General features: G+C 45.4%; 1 pseudogene; it reads left to right on the top strand.

Annotated features, from left to right (window-relative positions):
* The first annotated feature begins 917 nt into the window (after positions 1 to 917).
* Positions 918 to 12,553, top strand: LOC101652459 (annotated as a pseudogene).
* Positions 12,554 to 14,572: the final 2,019 nt, after the last annotated feature.

A 14,572-nucleotide genomic window follows, 5' to 3' on the forward strand; every position in this document is an offset into this window, starting at 1 on the left:
GCACATCGCCATCATGCTTTGGGGTTCTGTTAGTGAGGAAAAAGAGGAAAGCAGGCATGGGTACAAAATTACCAGGGCCTGTCACATTTGCAGGGAGCCCTGGTGGCACAGTGGTTATGAGTCACCCTGAGTCGGAATCAACTAGATGGCAGTGAGTGTGGTTTGGGGATTCAGTCACGTTTGGGGAAACCTGGTCTTGATTACCTGGGCTGATGGTTTAGGAGACTTTTCATCAAGTACCAGACTTGATGCAGTTGAGTGATGCTGCTGGAGAAGAATACTGAAAGCACCACGGACCGCTCAAAGGACAAACCGATCTGTCCTGGAAGAAGTGCAGCCAGAGTGCTCCTTAGAGACCAGGATGGCGAGACTTCGTCTCACATACTTTGGACATCTTGTCAGGAGAGACCAGTCTCTGGAGAAGCCCATCATGCTGGGTAAAGTAGAGGGGCATCAAAAAAGAGGAAGACCCTCAATGAGATGGATCAACACGGTGGCTGCAACAATGGGCTCAAGCACAGGAACAATTGTGAGGCTGGTGCAGGACCGGGCCGTGTTTCCTTCTGTTGTGCACAGGGGTGCTATGGGTTGGGACTGACTTGATGGCACCTACAACAACAGTATTATCCAGAAGACCTCCCTCCTTTGCCTTAAATAAATATCCATCCTTACCCTTCCCCAAGCCAGCTTTCCCCCAACCTCCATTTCTCTCGTTTCTTTGCCTGATTCTCCTCTCTTGAAATGTTAGTGTGTATAGATTGGTGCCCTCTCTGGAAGGATTTCAGAAGTCCCAAATAGCCCTCCTTTGCTTGCATTGGCTACAAATAGCCTGCAAGTCTCACCTTGGGGCTTCATTCCTTTGGCTACCTATAATCGCCTCGGGAAATGTAGATTTGGCCAACCCAGACAAGGTACAGATGGAGGAAGAGCAGAAGGCGGAGCCAAGTGGGATGCCTAGGAAGGAGATGCAAAAGCCAGAGGGCAGGTGAGTGCACGGAAGGCCAGGTGGGGCTGCTGCCAGCAGAACCAACGAAGCAAACTCACCCCCATGGAGTCGACGACTCATAGCGACCCCATGCCACAGAGGAGAGAGACTGCCCCTGCGGGGTTCGGAGACTGCAACTCTTCACAGGAGCAGAAAGTCTCTGCTTTCTCCTCCAGAGCAGAGGGTGTTTTCGAGATGCTGACCTACGGTTGGCAGCCAAATGCATAACCACTACGCCACCGGGGCTCCCCGATGTGCATTGAAGGTTCTTCTGGTGATTTCAACTTGCTGACCTTGTGGTGATCAGCCCAACCCATAGGTCCCTCAAACCCTAAAAAAGGGATCCACGAAGGTTCGGGGGCAAAAAATCAAAGATTTTCCCAGGGAATACTTTCCACTTCTGCCCCATCCCACCCTCCACCACCTGCCTACATAGTTCTGTCCCTGCATCCGCCCACCCTTGCCCTCCCAGCTTCTCCACAGGAAACAACTAGACGGTTCATCTGGATGTTCTGTCTCCACTGCATGCCAAGACACTGGTTCCCCCGCATGAGATGCCATCAACACAAGATATGTTTCTCAGTCTTTGCAGAGGCTGACAGCTCTCTCTGGCAGCGCTCTGTCTTCCCCCTCCTTCAATCCATTCCTTTTCATTTTCACGGCAATTGCCTTGAATCATTCTTTCAGAAAGTGGTCACTGTCCCAAGTCTTTCCATAGCCCAAACATGTTTGCTTTGACCACACACTTGAACGTTAATTGTGGTTCCAAGCAAAATGAAATCCTTGCCAACTTGACATTTCTCCCCACTTATCATGCCATTGCCTATTGGCCCACTTGTGAGGGGGTTGGTTTTCTTTATACTGAGTTGTAATCCATCCTGAAGACTGCAATGCTTGATCTTCATCAGTAAGTATGTCAAGTCCTCCTCACTTTCTGCAAGAAACGTGTGTCATCTGCACGCCACAGATGTGTTCATAAGCCTTCCTCCGATCCTGATCCCATGTTCATCTTCATATAGTCCATCTTGATTCCTTTGCTCAGCAGACGTTTCCTTGTAATGCCTTGTCATCTCCAGCTTCCCATTGACAGCAGGGTAGAGGCTGCGCATGAGGTGCATCGGCCAGGAATGGACCCCCAGACTCCCACATGAGAAACAGGAATGCACTCACAGAGCCACCATTGCCCAATCGTAGGCCCGGGGATAGAACATCCGAGAGGAGTTACCTGCTTCGGAGTCCACCACGGTGGCCCTGCTGGTTTCTCTTTTCCTTATGGGAGCCTGATTGATGGAATTCAAATCTCCAAAGAATTTTATAGATAGTGTGTCTTTTTCTTCTAGCTTGTCAGTTGAGATCCTTCATGCCAGGTGGTACTCTTTTTACCTTGCTGGAGGATTTGGATGGTTTGGTTTGGTTTGGTTTTCATTATCCTTGTTGTTGAGAGATGCTGGTGCCTTTAGGAGCAGGGCTTTTCTCATTCTTTCTGCTTCACATTTAGTCTGCTTTCTCCATCTAAAGATGAAAGTTTTCCCCCCAGCTCAGGGAAAATGTTAGTCTATTATTACTGTCATTATTTCCTCTCCTACAATCTCTGGGGTTGGTGGTGGTGGTGTTTTACTTCTAATCATTTCTATTAGATCAACATTTGAATTTCAGGGCCTTCTCTGTGTCTCTTAGTTTTTCTTTCTTTTATATATATATTTAATAGTTTTATTGATATATAATTCACAAAGCATACAATTCAACCATTCATTCATATTACAAAGAGTTGTGTAATCATCACCACAATCCATTTTAGAACATTTTCTTCTTTCTGGTATTCATTGTTGTCAGCTCGTCGTTTCACCCAACCTCCCCTGCCATACCCTTAAGAAATTATTAATCCAGCTACTGTCTCTATAAGTTTGCCTATCCTGGATTTCATATACAGAAAAACATACAAGACAAACAAACAACAATAAAATAAAACAGAAAAACCTCAATCAAAAAGAAAACAGACAATATTAAAAGCTAGTAGAAATTTAAAACTGGTCAACAGGGAGAACAAATGATAAGGTATTAAATTTTAACCTAACTACATCTGTAATAATCCACTTCCCAATGCCCTCTGTCTGATAGCAAGGCTATTAACATTCTTTGTTAATAGCCACAGGGTTTAAATCAACATGGGAAGCCTGGAAATGGATTTTACACTCCCATCATCATCCAAACTGGGTGCTCAGAATATAAGCTCTAATACCCATCCCTCCTCTGGCCTTAGATTTAATTATTTACAATCCTTGAATCACGCAGGTTGGTACGCTTCTTCTTGATGTGGACTTAGCTGACGACATTTCACTTCAATGGTTGTTTGTTTTAAAACAAGCCTTTTAGACCTCAGGCGCTAGTTTTTCTGATAGCTACCATGCTTTGTTAGGGCACCCGTGTGTCTTCAGTGATCTCCTCATGGGGGAAATATGGGGTAGGATCTTTCTCTTTTTTTTCTATCTCCTGTCCCTTTTCACGTTTGAGTGAATCTCTCGGCCTCCTAACCAAACCTATTTACTCGAACATCAACTACTCAGCTCATCAAATGAACGTATAACTTTATAGCAATTGCACTTTTTTTTTTCAATTCCAAGAACTCTGATTTCTTCGTTTGGTAACAACCAGTTCTTTCTTTGTGGCTATTACTTGAACTTACTTTAAATGTCCCTTCTCTGTCCTAGGAGAATTCTGTGCGGATCTCTTCTTTCATTTGTTTACTTTGGTACCTCTTTTCCGAAATGTTGGTTTTTCTCAGACATGTTTGATCGTTCTTTTTTCTCTGTTCCTATTATAGATGAAAGTCCGGGAGTATCTGTAATAGAAGCTGGTATGTATTTTCCAAACTCAAGTGAAAAGTCCCTGGTCTCGTGACAGTGAAAACAAGTTCTGATTAGGGACCCTCACACTGTCATGGTAGTGTCATGGTAGCGGGAAGGGCTTGGATCAAACCATCTCTCCTTTCAGACATTTAGGTAGCTTGTCTTCCAAGAGCAGGGATCCCCTTTCCTAATAGTCACCACCGGGGCCATGCCCTTTTCTCAGTCAGTCTTCAGGAGTATCCTGGGTTGAGGCCCTCACAATGGAGGCTTGTCCTCATGGCTTTGAAGGCCCTATGTGGTGCACATATGAATACACTCAGCTACTGACCAAAAGGTTGGAGGTTCAAGTTCTACCTAGAGACACCATGGAGCAAAAGCCTGATGACCTGCTTCTGAAAACTCAGCCATTGGAAATCCGGTGGGTCACAGGTCTGCATGGACACATATGGGGTCGTCATGTGTTGGAGTCAACTCAATGGCCACTGGTTTGGTTTGGATCTCATGGCTTCATCCTGGTGCCAGATGACATGAACCAGCTCTCTGAGCTCTAAGAACAAGGGCAGTGCCCTGAACTCACAGCCTCATCAGTAACCCCACCCCCAGCCTCATTGGTCCAGCCCTTGCTGCCTCGGGTCTTGAGAAGAGTCAAGGTCTCGCCCCAAATTCTCGATCATCAGGTAGAATCTCATGTACCTGTGTGGAATTGTGGGATCTGCTTCACTGCTGCGAGAATCCTATCTTCCAATATTTGGGGGATGCTGATGCCACTTTTCTCGACTTTCTAGCTAGGCTTTTGGTTTCATGTAAAATTTTATCATAGAAAACTTATGCATATACAAAAGTAGATAAGATTGTATTATAAATGCCCCCATGAGTCCATCACCCAACTTTAGCAAGCATCGATTGATGGCCATCTTGGTTCATCTATAGCCACACTCACTCCACCTAGCCCCCCTTACTTACCACCACTGAGTCAATACCAACCCATAGTGACCCTGTGGGACAGGAGAGAACTGCTCATGTGGATTTCCGAGACTGCAACTCTTTATGAGAATAGAAAACCAAGTCTTTCTCCCGTGGAACAGCTGGCAGATTCAAACTGTTGATCTTGTGGTTAGAAACCTAACACATAACCACTACACCACCAGGACTCCCTGAGCCCCCACACATATTGATTTCTTTATGCTTTATTTTCATAGAGAAGTGGGGAAGAAGACATGAGCTATCAGAAATCTTGAAACACAGCTTGAGGAGATAATTAAGTCAAGGGTATATTTGTTACCCATCTGTCCATTTGTCACTTTGTGGTGGCTTACAGGTTGCTGTGAGACTGAAAGTTATGCCACTAGGATTTCAAAATATCAGCAGGGTCACCCATGGTAGACAGGTTACAGCAGAGCTTTCAGACGGAGACAGACTAGGAAAAAAGGCCAGGGGAAACCACCAAGGAATACTGTATGGACCACAACAGAATGCTGTCTGACCTCAGGCTGGAAGATGCGTCCCACAGGTCACAAGACACTCTCAATACCCTGTCACTGTGAGCACCCCAGAAATCAAGACGATGGAACAGGACCAGGCAAGGTCTCATCCCATCACACATGAAACATCACGAGGCCACCACAAGTCAGAGTGATCCACAGTAACTACCAACGACAATGGGTATTTGGTTATTCGGGTCCCTTATAGTTTTCGCTCCACTTTTGAGGATGTTTGGGGGGGAAAATTGTACTTAAAAGTTTCGGGTTTTTTAAAAACATATGATAAATCCTGGCAGAAAGGATGTTACTAAATGAAGCATAAACTCAAAAGAATCACTGCCGGTGGCTCGATTCTGACCCTATAGGACAAGGCTGAACTGCCTCTGTGGGTTTCTGAGGAGTGAACTCTTCAGGGGAGTACACAGCCTCATCTTTCTCTTTCAGGGTGCCTGGTAGTTTTGAACTCCTGACATCGCAGGGAGTAGCCCAATGCATAACCCACTCTGCCACCAGGGCTCCTATCTTCTGCTCAGTGGTTCTCTCACACAGCAGGGTGAGAGAGTGATATAGTCTTCCTCTAGTTTAAATGACTCTTTGCGCTTCTCAGCGCTTACAAAGAGGCGTTAGGAAGAGGGCTCTTTTGTCCAGGTGAGCAGTGAGGAAACAAGGATGAGGGGTCGGCCTCTCTCCAGCGCAGCAGCAGCTACTCTAATCCCCAAGTTCCTCTCCTTCGGAGCTAAAAAGTTTACCTGCCAGTTAATCCGGAATCAACCAAAATCCTTTCACTAGCAGGAATTTCCGGGTTCCTTGTCCCATGTTTCATCAGCTCCAAGACCTTAACAGTGAACTGACCGTTGGAAATTTGAAGCTGGACTAGATATTTGATTACATGAAGGACGGGCTTTTGCTACTAATATTGTAGGTATCTAGCCCACGTGGGCTGTCAGATCAATAGTACTGTGGTCAGGTCCTCTTTCCGTGCTCCATGGGGAAAATGTTTATAGGTGAAATGACATGGTGCCAGGGATGTGTTTCAGAATAACAAAGGAGAATTGCTGCACCCATGGAGGTGCACCCAAAGGAACATACTAGAATATTCATGACAGCCATTCATGATGGCCTCAATCAGGCGCTGCCCAAATGTCAGATCGATAGAGAATGAACAAATTCTGGCGCATCCATACAAGAGAATATGACTAAGCCGCAAACTCCTGATACATGCAGCAAGGTGAATTAGATGAATCTCCCCAACACAATGTTATGCACGAGAAGCCAGGCGCAAGGGCCCATATTATAGGATCCCTTTATAGGCACTTCAAAAACAGACGACATGAATTAACGGTGTTAGAATAGAAAGTGGCCGGGGAAAGAAGAGTAGTCATCCAGAGGGGGGTTCGGGAGTCACGTTCAGTTTCTTATATGACAATGTGTTCAAGAGTCTACGTGTGATATGTGCACTTTCAGCATTTAAAAATGCTCAGATACTGTTGGTCATAAGGGAAGAGCAAATGAAAATGAAAAGGGTGGGATTGGCCATAGGTTTCCAGTCATTGGGGCTAAGTAAGGGATACATGAGGAGCCCTGATGACGTAGTGGTTACGAGTTGAGCTACTAACCACAAGGTTAGCAGCTCGAAACCACCAGCTGCTCTGCAGGAGAAAACCAAGGCTTTCTACTCCCATGAAGAGTTCCAGTCTCGGAAACCTACAGGGACCGTTCCACCCTGTCCTATAGGGTCACTCTGAGTCAGAAACAACTCGATGGCACTGAGTAAAGGGGTAGAAGAAGTTCATTGCACAATTCAATTGTCTTGAGTTACATTGGAAATCCTCCATTATAAAACAACCTCATTTTGAAGTGACCTCATTTTAAAAATACATATTTGCTCCCATGGGGGAATGGGTGTTGTGGTGATTGTGTATAACTGGAAAAGAGAAAAAAGACAATGCCCTGGGCATCCTTCTCTTCTGGTACGGGTAGCAATCCTTGCCATGCCTCCTTCCCTGCCTGCCAGGAACCCCCTCAATCCTTCTCCCACCTCCCGCCCAGAACGCATGCCACCACCACCACCACCCCATGGAATGAGCCTGTACATTCAGGGACAATTGTTTTCACAAGAAGAAAGCTGTCCAGTGCTTCCATTAGCCAGTGTGCGTTTTCATTGATTTATATCTGCCTTGTTCCAAAGATGTCTTTAAGGTTTACAAAGATGCATATAATAGAACAGCCTAAAATAAATTACAAGTAAATATGAACAAATGAGGGAAAGGGAAAGCAAGGATCAGGAAGTATGGTGGAGCCCAGGGTGAGGTGACTGCACAAAATACCAGCCCTGAAACCCACACACTCCCTGGAGGCAAAACCCCCATCAGCGCTTGTGTCTTGGGGCAGCCCAGGTAGAAAGGGCAGTCCCACCAAACCAGGTGACTGATGGGCCGGAGAAACACAATGATTCTTAACACTGAGATTGGGGAGATGAGTCCTCACCAGGGGCTACCAGAACTGAAAGAGAGCAGTCACACCATCATGTCCCACACTGCCAAAGAACTCCAAATATGCTTAGCTGCGGATGAATTACTACCCACCGTGAGTAATAACCCTACAGGGCCATTCGGGCTACAATGTGTCAACTTGGCTAGGCTGTGGTGTTCGCCTATTTAGTCAAACACTACTCGAGCTGGTCCCACAAATGTAATTTGTACATGTGACTGCCTTCACTAATGAAAGGGACCGTGGTGGTAGATGACATGTTGGGTGGCTGCCCACAAGGTCAGCAGTTGGAAACCACCAGTCACTCTGAGGGAGAAAGATGAAGCTTTCTGCTCTGGTCAAAAGTCACAGTCTAGGAAACCCTCAGGGCAATACTACCCTGTCCTATAGGGTCATGATGAGTTGGAATCAGTTCAGCAGATGGCAGTGACCTTGTCTTTTTTTTTGGGGGGGGGGGCTTCACTGATGGGGGTGGATGAAAATTGAGGTTTCCAAGAAAAGTAGTCTTATGCCTCTAGGCTGTAGCCTGGATATCTTGCTCTACTTTCTATCCCAAATGACCTGTGGATTTGAAACTTGCCAAACTCCATAACCATACTAGTCAATTTCTTAAAATCCCTCTCTTTCTCTTTCTCTCTCACTCTACTAGAAGTATGGAGCTAGTGAAGAGTATTGAAAGTGCCTGGACTACCAGAAGAACCAACAGGTCTGTTTTGGAAGAAATACAGCCAGAAGGCACCTGAGAAGGGAGTGTGGTGAGCCTTCATCTCACATACGTTGGACAGGTCGTCAGGAAAAGGACACCATGCTCGGTCATCACGAAGAGGAAGACCCTCAATGACATGGATTGACATACTGATTGCAGCACACAGGAGCAAACAAAGAGGGAAGGAGAGAGAGTGGAACACATCCTGGTCCACCAGCCCCAAGGACCATATACCTGCTCAGAACAGCCACTGCACAGAGAGGACCCACCATAAGACACAACATCCTTCACTGACCCATAGCACTACAGGGGAAAACACTGGAGATACAGTGTGGGAATTGTGCCAAATCTGACCCCACCACACCGGAATGAAACGCTAAGAGCAGCAAGGGGAGCAAAGTAATGAAGTCCCCAAGGAATACCAAAAATAGACTTTGGAGCCAGGGCATGCCACCCCATCAGACTCAACCAGAAAACACTCCTAAAGGTCAACAAACAGATCTGGAACTATTTATAGGCTTTCCTTTTTGTTGTTGTCGGGGTTTTCTTTCTTTTCTTTTCTGGTTGTTTTGTTTTTTGTTTTCTTTTGTTGTTTTGTTTCACTTTGTCTTGTTTTTGTGCTTATTAGTGTCTCTGCATGTCTATCTAGATAAGGTAGGAGGGATAAACAATCCAGAAGAGAAAACAATGGGACCAACAGTTCCAGGAGGACATGGGAGCGGAGGAGATGGGGGAAGGGAAGGGTGGTGTCAAAAAAACCAAGGACAAGGGAACAACAAGTGATCTAAAATTGATGGGGAGGAGGGTGTAGGATGCCTGGTGGGGCTTGATCAAGGGTAATGTAGCCAAGAGGAATAACCAAAACTGGAATGAAGGCTGAACATGATAGTAGGACAAGAGGAAAGTAAAAGGAAAGAGCTAGGAGGCAAAGAACATTTATAAAGGTCTAAACACTGGCATTGTGTATATGTAAATATATTTATATATAACAATAGATCTGTGTAGATATATTTAATTAAGTATTAAAGCAGGAGACTGACATTGGACCTCTACTCAAGTACTCCCTCAATGCAAAAACACTTTGTTCTAATAAACTGGCATCCTGTGATGCTCATGTTCCCAACATGATCACTGAAGACAAATGGGTGCATAAGCAAATGTGGTGAAGAAAGCTGATGGTACCCAGCTATACCAGGAGGGGAAGGGGAAGGGGAGGGGAGAGAGGGGGTACCAATCACAATGATCTACATATAACCCCTTCCCAGGGGGATGGACAACAGAAAAATGGGTGAAGGGAGATGGCAGTTGGTGTAAGACATGAAAAAAATTTTTATGAATTATCAAGGGTTCATGAGGGAGGGAGGATGGGGGAGAGGAGAAATGAGGAGCTCAAGTCGAAAGAAAATGTTTTGAAAATGGTGATGGCAACATATGTACAAATGTGCTTGACACAATGGATGTATGGATGTATGGATTGTGATAAGAGCTGTAAAAGCCCCCAATAAAATGATTATATATATCTCGCATCTGGGATCTTAAAGGCTTGAAGATAAACAAGCAGCCATCTAGCTGAGAAGCAACCAAGCCCACATGGAAGAAGCACACCAGCCTGTGTGATCACAAGGTGTCAAAGAGATCAGGTATTAGGCATAAAAGACCCAGAACAAAAAATCATATAGATGTGAATAAGGGGGAAGGCAGAGTGAAGACCGAAAACCCATCTGTAGACAATTGGACATCCCCTCACAGAAGGGTCACAAGGAAGAGACGAGCCAGTCAGGGTACAGTATAGCACCGATGAAACATATAACTTTCCTCTAGTTCTTTAAAGCTTTCTCCCCGTCCCTCACCCCACTATCATGACCCCAATCCTACTTTACAAATACGGCTAGACCAGAGCATGTACACAGGTACAGATAAGAGCTCAAAACACAGGAAATCCAGGATAGATACACCCCTCAGGACCAATAATGAGAGTAGCGATACCAGGAGGGAAAGGGGAAGGTGGGGGGAGAAAGAGGGAATCAATTACAATGATCGACATATAACCCCCTCCCAGGGGGACAGACAAAAGAAAAGTGGGTGAAGGGAGACAGTGGACGGTGTAAGACTTGAAAAAACAATTATAAATTATCAAGGGTTCATGGAGTGGAGGGAAGAAAATGAACTGATACCAAGGACTCAAGTAGAAAGAAAATGTTTTGAAAATGATGATGGCAACAAATGTACAGATGTGCTTGACAATGGATAGATGGATGGGTTGCAATAAGAGCTATAAAAGTCCCAAATAAAATTAAATTTTTAAACGCATTGCTTTTTATTGGAAATTCAAGTTTGAGACACACATATACCAAAATACACTGCTTTATCCAAAGTTTATGCTTAATGGGGCATCTTATACTTCTATTTTGTGAATACGGCCATCCTGCTTCAGGGAACCACTCCCCCCTCCCAGTGGCAGCTACACAGTTTGCATAGAGAGGGTCTTCCCCCTCTATGTTCTATTGCTGTGCAACAAATTGCCACAAACTTAGCATCCTGAACAGCACCAATGTCCTAGCTCAGTTGGGGGCCAGAGATCTGGGCACAGAGAGGATTAGCTGTGTTCTCTATTCACAGGCTGAAATCAATATATCAGCAGGACTGGATCCCTGGGTGGAAGCGCTGAGGAAGAATCCATTTTTCAGTTTATTCAGATGGGTGGCAGGATCCAGTTCCTTCACACATTTCCCATGTGGCCCCCTTTCTCCTAAGGAGCTGCTGGTGGCTTTAAACTGCAGACCAACCACTATGCTACCAGCACTCCTTAGTAAGAGAACAGGCCTTTACAGTGCTCTGCAAATGATTCAAAGCTCCACCTTGCCAACCTCAAGGAAGAGCACACGCTTACATTCCTGTGTTTTGGTGAAGACTGGCTTTTCAACTCCTGTAAAGAGTCACAGTCTCCGAAGCTCACAGGGGCAGGTCTGTCCTGTCCTAAGGGTTGCCATGAGTCAGAATCAACTTGATAGTAGTGAGCTTGAGTTTGATTGGGTTGGTTTGTTTTAGTTTGGTTTCGATGTCTCAGTCTTATGTGGGCAGTCAGGCTGCACCCACGGTTCACAGGGAGAGGAAAATTAGTGTGCTTGATCTAATTCACTGTCAGCCTGCCCTTTCTGCAACGACTGTCATATTTCTTTAGGTGGCCTTCCCTGTATGGGGCGCTTGGCGAGGGGGAGCACGCCCAGCGGTGGCAGCGGCGGCGGGAAGCGGGACAGGAGTGGGGGGGGGAGGCCCGGCGGCGGGAAGCGGGACGGGAGGGGGGGGGGGGGGCGGCGCGGAAGCGCCACTGGAGGCACCCGAGGAGGCAGTGTGGAGTCGGAGGGGGTGGGGGGGCGAAGATCGCCGCCAAGAAGAACGAGGACAACGGCCATTCAAACTCCTCCCCACAACACCTTAGCTGGGACCCTACGAAGACAGTTCTGAAGGACTACTTCTCCAAATGTAGTGACGTTGGCGACAGCATGCTGAAGTTAGATCCTATCACAGGGCCATCAAGGGGTGTGGGCTTTGTGCTATTTAAAGAGTCGGAGAGTGTAGATAAGGTCATGGATCAGAAAGAACATAAATTGAATGGGAAAGTGATTGACCCTGAAAGGGCCAAAGCCAGGAAAACAAAAGAGCCTGTTAAAAAAATCATTTGTTGGTGGCCTTTCTCCAAATACACCTGAAGAGAAATTAAGGGAGGACTTTGGTGGTTTGGGTGAGGTGGAATCCACAGAACTCCCCATGAAGAACAAAACCAATAAGAGGCATGGATTCTGCTTTATTACCTTTAAGGAAGAGGAGCCAGTGGTGAAGCTAATGGAAAAGAAATATCACAATGTTGGTCTTAGCAAATGTGAAATGAAAGTAGCCTGTTGAAGGGACAGTATCGGCAACAGCAACAGTGAGGATCGAGAGGAGGGTTTTCAGGAAGAGTCGTGGAAGAGGTGGTGACCAGCAGAGTGGTTATGTGAAAGAATCCGGGCGAAGTGGTCATCAAAATAGCTACAAACCATCCTGAATGATTCCATTTGCAACTTATCCCTAACAGGTGGTGAAGCAGTCTTTTCCTATTTGAAGATTCATTTGAGAGTGGCTCCTGCCACCTGATAGCAGTTCAAATTAAATTGTTTGTATCAAATCCCCAAATGGAAGTATGACGTTGGGTCCCTCTGAAGGTTAATTCTGAGTTCTCATTAAAAGAAATTTGCTTTCATTGTTTGAGTTCTTAATTGCTATGCTTCAGAATCAATTTGTGTTTTATGCCCCTTACCCCCAGTATTGTGGAGCAAGTCTTGTGTTAAAAGCCCAGCATGACAGTGTCATGATGTAGTAGTGTCTTACTTTTTTTTTAATAGATCCTTTTGTATAAGAAAAAGAAAGAAAGGGATTTCACAACATTGAAGCCCCTAATACATGGCAGAGGCTCTGCATGCCATGAAATCATGCATGGGCATTATGTACCATTTATGAACAAAAAATAAACACAGGATGCACACCCATGTTGATCGCAGAAATTTCTACAATTGCAAAAGGATAGAAACAACCAAAAACCCTGTCTGTGAAGAAATGGATCGATAAACCCTGCTCCATACACACAGTGGAATGGTATTCAGCCCTAAAAAACAAGGATGGCAAGGCTTCGTCTTACATGCTTTGGAAGTCTTGTCAGGAGAGACCAGTCCCTGGAGAAGGACATCATGCTTGGTAAAGGGGAGGGGCAGTGAAACAGAGGAAGGCCCTCAACAAGATGGATCGACACAATGGCTGTAACAATGGGCTCAGGCATAGGAACAACTGTGAGGATAGAGCAGGACCCAGCAGTGTTTCATTCTGTGATGCATAAGGTCACTATGGGTCAGAACCAACTGGATGGCACCTAACAACAACACAAATTATGAGACCATCAAACATCATGACATGGACAAAATTAGAAGACATTATGCTCATCAAAATGAGCCAATCTCATGAATGATGATGGCAGCGAATGTACAAATGTGCTTGACACAATGGGTGGATGGATGGGTTGTGATAAGAATTGTACAAGCCCCCAGTAAAATGATTTTTAAATGAGTCGATCTCATAAAATATTTCATGACACCATTATTATAAAAGGAAAAACAAATAGGAAACACGGAGGGAAGATGCCACACAGAGACACATACAACACAACAGATGCATCTTCATTTCAAGGATTACCAGCTACTACAAGCCAAAACTGACAAGAAAGGCTCTCCCCACACAACTATGGCCTGATTTTATGTCTCTAAATTGTAAAAGAAGAAAATAAAAGACAAGACAGAAATGTTTGTTCTTTAAAGCCACTCACTTGTATTCTTTTGGTTTGGAAAGCACTGGATAACTAAATGCAGAAAAGATCGATGTGCCCAAGGATTTTTTCTTCCTTGGATCCACAATCAATGCACATGGAAGTAGCAGTCAAGATGGCAAGGGACGCATTGCATTCAGTTAATCTGCCATACAATACCTCTTTAAAAGGTTGAAAAGCATGGATGTTCCTTTGAAGGCGAAAGTACATTTGACCCAAGCCATAGTATTCTCAAAGGTTTCATATGCATGTGAAAGTTGGACACTGAATAAGGAAGACCAATGAAAAAGCAATGCGTTTGAACTAGGATGCTGTCGAAGAACATCAAAAGTACCGTGGACTCCCAAGAGAACAAACAACTCTGTCTTAGAAGTACAGCCAGAATGCTCCTTAGAGGCAGGGATGCCAGGACTTGATCGCAAGTACCTCAGACATGTCACGAGAGACGAGTCCCCGGAGAAGGATGTCATGCTTGGTAAAGGAGAGGGGCAGTGAAAAAAGAGGCAGGCCCTCAAGGAGATGGGCTGACACAGTGACTGCAACAATGGGCTCAGGCACAGGAACCATTGTGAGGATGACAGAGACCCCGAGCGTGTTTCATTCTGTTGTGCATCGGGTCACTGTGAGTCGGAACCAACTCAATGGCATCCAACAACAGCATTGGTTCCGTGTTGCAGGGGAGGATACTGCTTACAGAGGTGGCTCTCCCAG

This window comes from Echinops telfairi, unplaced genomic scaffold, assembly GCF_000313985.2.
Source record: "Echinops telfairi isolate 266 unplaced genomic scaffold, ASM31398v2 ScPeMD7_26;HRSCAF=91, whole genome shotgun sequence".
Classification (NCBI taxonomy): Eukaryota; Metazoa; Chordata; class Mammalia; order Afrosoricida; family Tenrecidae; genus Echinops; species Echinops telfairi.